Source organism: Oncorhynchus nerka, linkage group LG4, assembly GCF_034236695.1.
Source record: "Oncorhynchus nerka isolate Pitt River linkage group LG4, Oner_Uvic_2.0, whole genome shotgun sequence".
In the NCBI taxonomy this organism is placed as follows: domain Eukaryota; kingdom Metazoa; phylum Chordata; class Actinopteri; order Salmoniformes; family Salmonidae; genus Oncorhynchus; species Oncorhynchus nerka.
Genome location: NC_088399.1, coordinates 18,000,892 through 18,015,870, shown reverse-complemented (window position 1 = coordinate 18,015,870; position 14,979 = coordinate 18,000,892). Strand labels below are relative to the sequence as shown.

The 14,979-nt window shown below is 45.7% G+C and overlaps 1 protein-coding gene across 1 annotated transcript in view; it reads right to left on the bottom strand.

The window, feature by feature from the left end:
- ntng2b (netrin g2b) overlaps positions 1–14,979 on the bottom strand; it is a 130,480-nt gene that overhangs the window by 77,052 nt on the left and 38,449 nt on the right.

The following is a 14,979-nucleotide window of genomic DNA, read 5'->3' as shown; positions in this document are numbered from 1 at the left end:
GAAGGAGGAAGATATCAGGCCCCTCCCCCCATCACCAAGGCATCCCAGAATAACAGCAGTGATTAGTTATTACGTTACGGGAGGTGAAGGAGGAAGATATCAGGCCCCTCCCCCCATCACCAAGGCATCCCAGAATAACAGCAGTGATTAGTTATTACGTTACGGGAGGTGAAGGAGGAAGATATCAGGCCCCTCCCCCCATCACCAAGGCATCCCAGAATAACAGCAGTGATTAGTTATTACGTTACGGGTGGTGATGGAGGAAGATATCAGGCCCCTCCCCCCATCACCAAGGCATCCCAGAATAACAGCAGTGATTAGTTATTACATTACGGGAGGTGAAGGAGGAAGATATCAGGCCCCTCCCCCCATCACCAAGGCATCCCAGAATAACAGCAGTGATTAGTTATTACGTTACGGGAGGTGAAGGAGGAAGATATCAGGCCCCTCCCCCATCACCAAGGCATCCCAGAATAACAGCAGTGATTAGTTATTACGTTACGGGAGGTGAAGGAGGAAGATATCAGGCCCCTCCCCCATCACCAAGGCATCCCAGAATAACAGCAGTGATTAGTTATTACGTTACGGGAGGTGAAGGAGGAAGATATCAGGCCCCTCCCCCATCACCAAGGCATCCCAGAATAACAGCAGTGATTAGTTATTACGTTACGGGAGGTGAAGGAGGAAGATATCAGGCCCCTCCCCCATCACCAAGGCATCCCAGAATAACAGCAGTGATTAGTTATTAAGTTACGGGAGGTGAAGGAGGAAGATATCAGGCCCCTCCCCCATCACCAAGGCATCCCAGAATAACAGCAGTGATTAGTTATTACGTTACGTTACGGGAGGTGAAGGAGGAAGATATCAGGCCCCTCCCCCATCACCAAGGCATCCCAGAATAACAGCAGTGATTAGTTATTACGTTACGGGAGGTGAAGGAGGAAGATTTCAGGCCCCTCCCCCATCACCAAGTCATCCCAGAATAACAGCAGTGATTAGTTATTACGTTACGGGAGGTAAAGGAGGAAGATATCAGGCCCCTCCCCCCATCACCAAGGCATCCCAGAATAACAGCAGTGATTAGTTATTACATTACGGGAGGTGAAGGAGGAAGATATCAGGCCCCTCCCCCCATCACCAAGGCATCCCAGAATAACAGCAGTGATTAGTTATTATGTTACGGGAGGTGAAGGAGGAAGATATACATTATGGGAGGTGAAGGAGGAAGCCCCTCCCCCATCACCAAGTCATCCCAGAATAACAGCAGTGATTAGTTATTACATTACGGGAGGTGAAGGAGGAAGATATCAGGCCCCTCCCCATCACCAAGGCATCCCAGAATAACAGCAGTGATTAGTTATTACGTTACGGGAGGTGAAGGAGGAAGATATCAGGCCCCTCCCCCCATCACCAAGGCATCCCAGAATAACAGCAGTGATTAGTTATTACGTTACGGGAGGTGAAGGAGGAAGATATCAGGCCCCTCCCCCCATCACCAAGTCATCCCAGAATAACAGCAGTGATTAGTTATTACATTACGGGAGGTGAAGGAGGAAGATATCAGGCCCCTCCCCCCATCACCAAGGCATCCCAGAATAACAGCAGTGATTAGTTATTAAGTTCACAAGGCATCCCAGGCGGTGAAGGAGGAAGATATCAGGCCCCTCCCCCATCACCAAGGCATCCCAGAATAACAGCAGTGATTAGTTATTACGTTACGGGAGGTGAAGGAGGAAGATATCAGGCCCCTCCCCCCATCACCAAGGCATCCCAGAATAACAGCAGTGATTAGTTATTACGTTACGGGAGGTGAAGGAGGAAGATATCAGGCCCCTCCCCCCATCACCAAGGCATCCCAGAATAACAGCAGTGATTAGTTATTACGTTACGGGAGGTAAAGGAGGAAGATATCAGGCCCCTCCCCCCATCACCAAAGCATCCCAGAATAACAGCAGTGATTAGTTATTACATTACGGGAGGTGAAGGAGGAAGATATCAGGCCCCTCCCCCCATCACCAAGGCATCCCAGAATAACAGCAGTGATTAGTTATTACATTACGGGAGGTGATGGAGGAAGATATCAGGCCTATGTCATTTCTATGGGGGCTATATTTGGCTCCCCTTGATACCGGATCCAGCAACACAGACAGTATTGTATTGTTGTAGCTGGATGTTATTATACAGTAGCTTCTCTATGGATGTAGATGTTAGGGGAGAGACTGAGAGATGAGGTACGTTCTGTAGGTAAGGCAATGATAATATAATACAGTTATTTAGTTAGCAGACGCTTTTATGCAAAGCGACTTATACAGTAGCTACTGAACATAAGTACTGACTATGTGGCCCTAGTGGAAACTCACACAATTACTGATAAAGGTATTGTATTTGATTAGGGGAAATTAGGGGGATGTTGGTAAGTGAAATATTGGTCAGAGTTGCTTGGTTTGGGAGATGGCTACGGTCAGAACTTACATCTAGGCTATACATGGGCTGTCACGGCAGATTTCCTCCTCTTCGTCTGAAGAGGAGTAAGGATCGGACCAAGGTTCCGGCGTGGTAAGTGTTCATCATTTTAATGGAAAAAACTGAACACTTTCAAAAACAAAACAACAAAGTGACAACCATGACGCTACTGAACCACTGTGCTAAAGAGCAACATAACATAGACAATCACCCACAACCCACAATGACAAAACAGGTTACCTAAATATGGTTCCCAATCAGAGACAATGACTAATACCTGCCTCTGATTGAGAACCATATCAGGCCAAACACAGAAACAGACAAACTAGACATACAACTTAGAATGCCCACTCAGATCACACCCTGACCAAACAAAACCTATAAACATACAAAGCAAACTATGGTCAGGGCGTGACAGAATACTAACCAATATACTAATATACTACCCAGGATATTAACCAGGGTACTAACCAGGATACTAACCAGAGTACTCTGGGATCTACATCTAGGCTAAACCTGGGCAGGATACTAACCGGGGTACTAAACAGGATACACTAGGATCTACATTTAGGCTATACCTGGGCAGGGTACTAACCAGAATACTCTAGGATCTACATCTAGGCTATACCTGGGCAGGGTACTAACCAGGATACTCTAGGATCTACATCTAGGCTATACCTGGGCAGGATACTAACCGGGGTACTAACCAGGATACTCTAGGATCTACATTTAGGCTATATCTGGGCAGGGTACTAACCAGGATACTCTAGGATCTACATCTAGGCTATACCAGGACAGGATACTAACCGGGGTACTAACCAGGATACTCTAGGATCTACATTTAGGCTATACCTGGGCAGGGTACTAACCAGGATACTCTAGGATCTACATCTAGGCTATACCTGGGCAGGGTACTAACCAGGATACTCTAGGATCTACATCTAGGCTATACCTGGGCAGGATACTAACCGGGGTACTAACCAGGATACTCTAGGATCTACATTTAGGCTATATCTGGGCAGGGTACTAACCAGGATACTCTAGGATCTACATCTAGGCTATACCTGGACAGGGTACTACCCAGGATACTCTAGGATCTACATCTAGGCTATACCTGGACAGAATACTAACCAGGATACACTAGGATCTACATTTAGGCTATACCTGGGCAGGGTACTAACCAGGATACTCTAGAATCTACATCTAGGCTATACCTGGGCAGGGTACTACCCAGGATACTCTAGGATCTACATCTAGGCTATACCTGGACAGGGTACTAACCAGGATACACTAGGATCTACATTTAGGCTATACCTGGGCAGGGTACTAACCAGGATACTCTAGGATCTACATCTAGGCTATACCTGGGCAGGGTACTACCCAGGATACTCTAGGATCTACATCTAGGCTATACCTGGGCAGGATACTAACCAGGATACTCTAGGATCTACATCTAGGCTATACCTGGGCAGGGTACTAACCAGGATACTCTAGGATCTACATCTAGGCTATACCTGGGCAGGATACTAACCAGGATACTCTAGGATCTACATCTAGGCTATACCTGGGCAGGATACTAACCGGGGTACTAACCAGGATACTCTAGGATCTACATTTAGGCTATACCTGGGCAGGGTACTAACCAGGATACTCTAGGATCTACATCTAGGCTATACCTGGGCAGGATGCTAACCAGGATACTCTAGGATCTACATCTAGGCTATACCTGGACAGGATACTAACCAGGATACACTAGGATCTACATTTAGGCTATACCTGGGCAGGGTACTAACCAGGATACTCTAGGATCTACATCTAGGCTATACCTGGGCAGAATACTAACCGGGCTACTAACCAGGATACTCTAGGATCTACATTTAGGCTATATCTGGGCAGGGTACTAACCAGGATACTCTAGGATCTACATCTAGGCTATACCTGGACAGGGTACTACCCAGGATACTCTAGGATCTACATCTAGGCTATACCTGGACAGAATACTAACCAGGATACACTAGGATCTACATTTAGGCTATACCTGGGCAGGGTACTAACCAGGATACTCTAGAATCTACATCTAGGCTATACCTGGGCAGGGTACTACCCAGGATACTCTAGGATCTACATCTAGGCTATACCTGGACAGGATACTAACCAGGATACACTAGGATCTACATTTAGGCTATACCTGGGCAGGGTACTAACCAGGATACTCTAGGATCTACATCTAGGCTATACCTGGGCAGGGTACTACCCAGGATACTCTAGGATCTACATCTAGGCTATACCTGGACAGGGTACTAACCAGGATACTCTAGGATCTACATCTAGGCTATACCTGGACAGGATACTAACCAGGATACTCTAGGATCTACATCTAGGCTATAGCTGGACATGATACTAACCAGGATACTCTAGGATCTACATCTAGGCTATACCTGGGCAGGATACTAACCAGGATACTCTAGGATCTACATCTAGGCTATACCTGGACAGGGTACTAACCAGGATACTCTAGGATCTACATCTAGGCTATACCTGGGCAGGATACTAACCAGGATACTCTAGGATCTACATCTAGGCTATACCTGGGCAGGATACTAACCAGGATACTCTAGGATCTACATCTAGGCTATACCTGGGCAGGATACTAACCGGGGTACTAACCAGGATACTCTAGGATCTACATTTAGGCTATACCTGGGCAGGGTACTAACCAGGATACTCTAGGATCTACATCTAGGCTATACCTGGGCAGGATACTAACCAGGATACTCTAGGATCTATATCTAGGCTATACCTGGACAGGATACTAACCAGGATACACTAGGATCTACATTTAGGCTATACCTGGGCAGGGTACTAACCAGGATACTCTAGGATCTACATCTAGGCTATACCTGGGCAGAATACTAACCGGGGTACTAACCAGGATACTCTAGGATCTACATTTAGGCTATACCTGGGCAGGGTACTAACCAGGATACTCTAGGATCTACATCTAGGCTATACCTGGGCAGGGTACTAACCAGGATACTCTAGGATCTACATCCAGGCTATACCTGGGCAGGATACTAACCAGGATACTCTAGGATCTACATCTAGGCTATACCTAGACAGGGTACTAACCGGGGTACTAACCAGGATACTCTAGGATCTGCATTTAGGCTATACCTGGGCAGTGTACTAACCAGGATACTCTAGGATCTACATTTAGGCTATACCTGGGCAGGATACTAACCAGGATACTCTAGGATCTACATCTAGGCTATACCTGGACAGGATACTAACCAGGATACACTAGGATCTACATTTAGGCTATACCTGGGCAGGGTACTAACCAGGATACTCTAGGATCTACATCTAGGCTATACCTGGGCAGGATACTAACCAGGATACTCTAGGATCTACATCTAGGCTATACCTGGACAGGATACTAACCAGGATACACTAGGATCTACATTTAGGCTATACCTGGGCAGGATACTAACCAGGATACTCTAGGATCTACATTTAGGCTATACCTGGGCAGGGTACTAACCAGGATACTCTAGGATCTACATCTAGGCTATACCTGGACAGGATACTAACCAGGATACTCTAGGATCTACATTTAGGCTATACCTGGGCAGGATACTAACCAGGATACTCTAGGATCTACATTTAGGCTATACCTGGGCAGGGTACTAACCAGGATACTCTAGGATCTACATCTAGGCTATACCTGGGCAGGATACTAACCGGGGCACTAACCAGGATACTCTAGGATCTACATCTAGGCTATACCTGGGCAGGGTACTAACCAGGATACTCTAGGATCTACATCTAGGCTATATCTGGGCAGGATACTAACCAGGATACTCTAGGATCTACATCTAGGCTATACCTGGGCAGGGTACTAACCAGGATACTCTAGGATCTACATCTAGGCTATACCTGGGCAGGGTACTAACCAGGATACTCTAGGATCTACATCTAGGCTATACCTGGGCAGGACAAACTCCAGGCCTTAGCAGGTGCCTTGGTATATTTAATTCCCTCTTTTGTCTGTCTCTTTCTATATACGTATAGAGAGAGCCTCTGAACAGTTGTATGTTGATTTGATAATTTGATTTGATGTTGAGATGTGTCTGTTACTTGAACTCTGTGAAGCATTTATTTGGGCAGCAATCTGAGGTGCACTCTAATAAACTTATCCTCTGCAACAGAGAGAACTCTGGATCTTCCTTTCCTGTGGCGGTCCTCATGAGAGACAGTTTCATCATAGCGCTTGATGGTTTTTGCAACTGCACTTGAATAAACTTCCAAAGTTATTAATTTTCCGCATTAACGGACCTTCATGTAATGATGGACTGTCGTTTCTCTTTGCTTATTTGAGCTGTTCATGCCATAATATGTACTTGGTCTTTTACCAAATAGGGCTATTTTCTGTATACCCCTCTACCTTGTCACAACACAACTGATTGGCTCAAATGCATTAATAAATAAATGAATTCCACAAATTAACTTTTAACAGGGCACACCTGTTAATTGCAATGCATTCCAGGTGCTACCTCGTGAAGCTGGTTGAGAGAATGCCAAGCGTGTGCAAAGCTGTCATCAAGGTAAAGTGTGGCTACTTTGAAGAACCTAAAAATGTAAAATATATTTTGATTTCTTCAACACTTTTTTGGTTAATACATGAATCCATAGGTGTTTTTTCATAGTTTTGATGTCTTCACTATTATTCCACAATGTAGAAAATAGTAAAAATAAAGAAAAGTCCTGGAATGAGTTGGTGTGTCCAAACCGTTTGACTGGTACTGTATATATATATATATAGGGTATATATATATATATATATATATATATATATATATATATATATATATATATATATATATAGGTATATATATATATATATCTTTTCCCCTTACTTTCCCTTTCTCTCTCTCTGCCTCTCTGTTCTAAGACTGAAAAGTGTTGGCAATACCTCCAGGCCCCCTCCTGTCTCTGACCACAGGCATGTGGGGCAGAGCTGTCTGGGGGGCTGAGAGGGGACTGTGGGGGCTGAGAGGGGACTGGGGGGCTGTGTCAGCATCCACTCAAGACCTCATCAAACACCCCTCCTTTCCTCCTCTCTTCTGGCAACCAACACCTCAACACAATCCTTTACTCACACGTTTCTCACTTATTTCCTCATCACGCTAAACACCTCCATCCCCTTCTCCTCTCCTCCCCTCCATCCCCTTCTCCTCTCCTCCCCTCCTACCCCCTCCATCCCCTTCTCCTCTCCACCCTCCTACCTCCCTCCATCCCACTTCTCCTCTCCTCCCCTCCTACCTCCCTCCATCCCACTTCTCCTCTCCCCCTCCTACCTCCCTCCATCCCCTTCTCCTCTCCTCCCCTCCTACCTCCATCCATCCCCTTCTCCTCTACTCCCCTCCTACCTCCCTCCATCCCACTTCTCCTCTCCTCCCCTCCTACCTCCTCCATCCCCTTCTCCTCTCCCCTCCTACCTCCATCCATCCCCTTCTCCTCTCCTCCCCTCCTACCTCCCTCCATCCCACTTCTCCTCTCCTCTCCTCCCCTCCTACCTCCCTCCATCCCCTTCTCCTCTCCTCCCCTCCTACCTCCCTCCACCCCCTTCTCCTCTCCTCCCCTCCTACCTCCCTCCATCCCACTTCTCCTCTCCTCCCTCCTACCTCCCTCCATCCCACTTCTCCTCTCCTACCCTCCTACCTCCCTCCACCCCCTTCTCCTCTCCTCCCCTCCTACCTCCCTCCATCCCCTTCTCCTCTCCTCCCCTCCTACCTCCCCTCCACCCCCTTCTCCTCTCCTCCCCTCCTACCTCCCTCCATCCCACTTCTCCTCTCCTCCCCTCCTACCTCCCTCCATCCCGTTCTCCTCTCCTCCCCTCCTACCTCCCTCCATCCCACTTCTCCTCTCCTCCCCTCCTACCTCCCTCCATCCCACTTCTCCTCTCCTCCCCTCCTACCTCCCTCCATCCCACTTCTCCTCTCCTCCCCTCCTACCTCCCTCCATCCCACTTCTCCTCTCCTCCCCTCCTACCTCCCTCCATCCCACTTCTCCTCTCCTCCCCTCCTACCTCCCTCCATCCCACTTCTCCTCTCCTCCCCTCCTACCTCCCTCCATCCCACTTCTCCTCTCCTCCCCTCCTACCTCCCTCCATCCCACTTCTCCTCTCCTCCCCTCCTACCTCCCTCCATCCCACTTCTCTCTCCTCCCCTCCTACCTCCCTCCATCCCACTTCTCCTCTCCTCCCCTCCTACCTCCCTCCATCCCCTTCTCCTCTCCTCCCCTCCTACCTCCCTCCATCCCCTTCTTCTCTCCTACCCCCTCCATCCCCTTCTCCTCTCCTGTCCTCCTTCCTCCATCCCCCTCCCTCCCTCCACCCCCTTCTCCTCTCCTCTTCCCTCCCTCCATCCCCCTTCTCCTCTCCTCCCTCCTCCATCCCCCTTCTTCTCCTCCTCCCTTCCTCCATCCCCCTTCTCCTCCCCTCCTACCTCCTCCAAGCCCCTTCTCCCCCTCCTGCCCTCCTCCTCCATCCCCTTCTCCTCTCCTATCCTCCTCCCTTCCCCCACCCCCTCCTCCCTCCCTCCCTCCATTCCCCTTCTCCTCCCTCCCTCCCTCCCTCCCTCCCTCTCAACGTAGATGTTAAATACCATTCAAATGTCACCCTGCCATATTGATTGGAATAATAATTCTGAGAGGTGGGAGAGATGCCTTGTTGATGCTAAGCAGGCAGTGCGACGGTGAAAGCCATCCCTCACTGTCACAAAGGTGCAGTGTAAGAGGTTCCCGGTTCCCGCCCGGCACCGCAGCACCACGTTAGATGTGGACGCAGGTTTACGTTAAGACCACCGAGGCTGTGTGTTAGTGTTGTTCATCATCATGCCGTAGTAGACCAATGACAGCGGGTGTAGTAGGATTCACAAAGAGTAAAGAGAGGGTCCGTGTAAAGGACCCAGCATTAGTGTGGTTATGTATGTTAGAGTGTTTGAATGTAAGAGCGATTTAAACAGCATTCTAAACAGACATCAGAGACGTGTTTGAACTATTTTCAGCGTGTGAACCGTGAATAGAACTAATTTACCCAGCAGCCAACACTCTTCCTTGTGAAACACCTAGGTCATGTTCAGAAGGGCCGAAAATCAGTGTTCTTATTGGATATAGTTCAGGTAGTACCTCCCAGTTTCACTCCATATCAAAACATTTTCTCGCTGAACACTACCCTCTGTTTAGCATGTATTAGTAACTCAACAACCCGAAGGAAATTGTAGACCGGCGCACAGTTCTGTACCCACTCTTCAAGGTGAAACGATTCGAAGGGAAACGTGTAGCGCTCGTAGTCCATAAACTGTATATTGATAACCAATTGTTCCGAGACACGAAGACTACTCAATGGCTATTCTAAATATTACTATATTTCCATGGAGGAGAAAAATAATGGAACACCCAATACTATCCATGGTAGGGATTGTAATAAAAACTGGAAAACAATCAAATACAACAATTGATAAAGAAATAACTACACCATTCCAGATGGGGAATGTTGTAAAATAATTAGTATTCCACATTCTATTTACAGTATTTATAAATAGATAAGACAGAATTAGAAGAAAGGATAATTATTTAAATAATACATCTTCAAATATAAGGAACTGGAACACAAAAGTATTGAATCAAAATGGTAGATATAAAACACAGCAAACGGAGGACATAGAAGGCACAGTATGTGGGTATGTGCGGGTGTATTGTGATAGATGGTGGGACGTGTGTTTATGTGTTTGGAAAAGTGTGGAGTTTAGTGGAATGGGGGAATGGTTGCAAATGGAAGAAGCGTGTGTGTCTGCGAGAAGAAGTTGTGACCGAGAGAGCTTTCCATTTCGTGCACATATGGGATATACAGTTGAAGTCAGAAGTTTACATACACCTTAGCCAAATACATTTAAACTCAGTTTTTCACAATTCCTGACATTTAATCCTAGTAAACATTCCCTATCTTAGGTCAGTTAGGATCACCACTTTAATTTAAGAATGTGAAATGTCAGAATAATAGTTGAGAGAATTATTTATTTAAGCTTTTTTATTTTATTTATTTCATCACATTCCCAGTGGATCAGAAGTTTACATACACTCAATTAGTATTTGGTAGCATTGCCTTTAAATGGTTTAACTTCAGATAGCCCAAATGTTTTGGGTAGCCTTTCACAAGCTCCCACAAGTTGGGTGAATTTTGTCCCATTCCTCCTGACAGAGCTTGTGTAACTGAGTCAGGTTTGTAGGCCTCCTTGTTCGCACACGCTTTTCAGTTCTGCCCACATATTTTCTATAGGATTGAGGTCAGGGCTTTGTGATGGCCACACCAATACCTTGACATGTTGTCCTTAAGCTATTTTTCCACAACTTTGGAAGTATGCTTGGGGTCATTGTCCAGTTGGAAGACACATTTGGGATCAAGCTTTGACTGATGTCTTGAGATGCTGCTTCAATACATTCACATCATTTTCCTTTCTAATGAAGCCATCTATTTTGTGAAGTGCACCAGTCCCTCCTGCAGCAAAGCCCCCCCACAACATGATGCTGCCACCCCTGTTCTTCACGGTTGTGATGGTGTTCTTCGGCTTGCAAGCCTCCCCCTTTTTCCTCCAAACATAATGATGGTCATTATGGCCAAACAGTTCTATCAGACAAGAGGACATTTCTCCAAAAAGTACGATCTTTGTCCCCATGTGCAGTTGCAAACTGTAGTCTGGCTTTTTTATATTGGTTTTGGTGCAGTGGCTTCTTCCTTGCTGAGCGGCCTTTCAGGTTATGTCGATATAGGACTTGTTTTACTGTGGATATAGATACTTTCATACCCATGATGTCAAGTAAAGAGGCACTGAGTTTGAAGGTAGGCCTTGAAATACATCCACCGTTACACCTCCAATTGACTCAAATCAGAAGCTTCTAAAGCCATGACATCATATTCTGGAATCTTCCAATCTGTTTAAAGGCACAGTCAACTTAGTGTATGTAAACTTCTGACCCACTGGAATTGTGATACAGTGAATTATAAGTGAAATAATATGTCTGTAAACAATTGTTGGAAAAATTACTTGTGTCATGCAAAAATCCTAACCAATGTGCCAAAACTATAGTTTGTTAACAAGAAATTTGTGGAGTGGTTGAAAAACTAGTTTTAATGACTCCAACCTAAGTGTATGTAAAATTCCGACATCAACTGTACATTTGAAAATAAATGATAAATAATGTTTATTTATTTATTGTCCTATCATGATGGAACGATCCCCAACCCTACACCCTCGACACCCACCTTAGCAACCCGTACACTAAGGAGAAGTCCTTATCTGTTTTACGGACTACTGTAGGTAGCCTATACACAGCAAAGACAGAAAGATAAATTAGGTCAGAGACCGACTAAAGCAGCACCGCCCCCTCAAGATTCTGAGCCTGCCTGGCAGGGTTGTTCCTACAAAGCCAAAGCCCCCTGATGGGAGAGCATAATATACAAGGAATTTCTCAAAGCTGCTAATGAGAACCTTGACGACCTTGTACCTAGCCGGTGTGGAGCCCCCACCAAGGCAGTAGCAGTGCTGGAAACACAGTAACCCATGAGGAGGGGGGTCACACTCGGACAATCAGAGAGGGGGAAAATTATTGTGGTCTGACAGCACAGAGATGGTTGGTAAAATGGTCACAACGAAGGGACCAGCGTGTGTGTGTTTCAGGGGAAGAGGATGTATCTGAGCTCCATCAGCTAGGACTTAACATTGGTTAATCAAATCTCCCCATTCATAATCAATTTTGCATGCCTTTTCAAACAGCTACAAATATATATGTAACAGTATAGCTTCCGTCCCTCTCCTCGCCCGTACCTGGGCTCGAATCAGGGACCCTCTGCACACATCGACAACAGCCAACCTTGAAGCATCGTTACCCATCACTCCAAGGGGAACAACTACTTCGAGGTCTCCGAGCGAGTGACATCACCGATTGAAACACTATTAGCGCGCACCCCGCTAACTAGCTAGCCATTTGACATCGGTTACATATATGCATTCGCACATCAAGTCCTTTCTTGAGTTGGGCTCAGGTATGGAACAACTTGAACATCTGAGCTTGTGGTTGTTTGTGGGGGAAGGGTGGGTGTGTGTGTGTGTGTGTGTGTGTAGCCCACATCTGTTGCTAGGGGGTAAGGATGTTAGGGACAATATAGAATGAATCGCAATAATTGCTTGCCAAAAATGTAATTTTTTCAATGGCAATCCTGGTTATAGGTAGGTAACAATCCTGGTTATAGGTAGGTAACAATCCTGGTTATAGGTAGGTAACAATCCTGGTTATAGGTAGGTAACGATCCTTTGCATGAACTGCCTACATTACTATGCATATTAATTGTTTATTGCGGAAATTAAGATAACAAATCCAAATATATTTTAGATTTTGGATTATTCAAAGTAGCCACCCTTTGCCTTGATGACAGCACTGCAAACTCTTGGCATTTTCTCAAACACTTCATGAGTTAGTCACCTGGAATGCATTTCAATTAACAGCTGTACCGTGTTAAAAGTTCATTTGTGGAATTTCTTTCCTTCTTAATGCATTTGAGCCAATCAGTTGTGTTATGACAAGGTAGGGGTGGTATACAGAAGAGAGTCCTATTTGGTAAAATACCAATATTATGGCAAGAACAGCTCAAATAAGCAAAGAGAAACGGCAGTCCATCATCACTTTAAGACATGAAGGTCAGTTAATGCAGAACATTTCAAGAACTTTGAAAGTTTCGCCAAGTGCAGTCGCATAAACCATCAAGCGCTATGATGAAACTGTCTCTCATGAGGACCGCCACAGGAAAGGAAGATCCAGAGTTACCTCTGCTGAAGAAGACAAGTTCATTGGAGTTACCAACCTCAGAAATTGCAGCCCAAATAAATGCTTCACAGAGTTCAAGTAACAGACACATCTCAACATCAACTGTTCAGAGGAGACTGTGTGAATCAGGCCTTCATGGTCAAATTGCTGAAAAGAAACCACTACTAAAAAGCACCAATAAGAAGAAGAGAAGAAACACAAGCAATAGACATTAGTCCGGTGTAAATCTGTCCTTTGGTCTGATGAGCACAAATTAGACATTTTTGGTTGCAACCGCCGTGTCTTTGTGAGACGAAGTTGGTGAACGGATGATCTCTGCATGTGTGGTTCCCACCGTGAAGCATGGAGGAGGAGGTGTGATGGTGTGAGGTTGCTTTGCTGGTGACACTGTCTGTGATTTATTTAGAATTCAAGGCACACTTTACCAGTATGGCTACCACAGCATTCTGCAGCGATACGCCATCCCATCTGGTTTGGGACTATCATTTGTTTTTCAACAGGACAATGACCCAACACAACTCCAGGCTGTGTAAGGGCTATTTGACCAAGAAGGAAAGTGATGGAGTGCTGCATCAGATGACCTGGCCTCCACAATCACCTGACCTCGACCCAATTGAGATGGTTTGGGATGAGTTGGACTGCAGAGTGAAGGAAAAGCAGCCAACAAGTGCTCAGCATATTATGTGGGATCTCCTTCAAGACTGTTGGAAAAGCATTCCAGGTGAAACTGGTTGAGAGAATGCCAAGTGTGTGCAAAGCTGTCATCAAGGCAAAGGGTGGCTACTTTGAAGAATCTAAAATCTAAAATGTATTTTGATTTCTATAACACTTTGTTGGTTACTACATGATTCCATAGGTGTTATTTCATAGTTTGATGTCTTCGCTATTATTCTACATTGTAGAAAATAGTACAAATAAATACAAATCCTTGAATGAGTAGGTGTGTCCAAACATATGACTGATATTGTATATTAAAAAATAGATATACAGTGCATTTAGAAAGTATTCTGACCATTTTACTTTTTCCACATTTAGTTAAATTACAGCCTTATTCTAAAATGGATGAAATTGCTTTTTTAAGTTGGAATGCCAAGCGTAGCGTCTGGAGGAAACCTGGCACCATCCCTACGGGGAAGCATTGTGGTGGCAGCATCATGCTGTGGGAATATCTTTCAGCGGCAGGGACTGGGAGACTAGTCAGGATCGAGGGAAAGATGAACGGAGCAAAGTACAGAGAGATCCTTGATGAAAATCTGCTCCAGATCGCTCAGGACTTCAGACTTGGGCGAAGGTTCACCTTCCAACAGGACAACGACCCTAAGCACACAGCCAAGACAATGCATGAGTGGTTTCGGGACAAGTCTCTGAATGTCCTTGAGTGGCCCAGCTAGAGCACGGACTTGAACCCGATCGAACATCTCTGGAGAGACCTGAAAATAGCTGTGCAGCAACACTCCCCATCCAACCTGACAGAGCTTGAGAAGATATGCAGAGAACAATGGGAGACACTCCCCAAATATAGGTGTTCCAAGCTTGTAGTGTTATACCCAAGAAGACTAGAGGCTGTAATCATTGCCAAAGGTGCTTGTAAAGGGTCTGAAATCCAATGTAAATGTGATTCTTCCATTTTTAGAT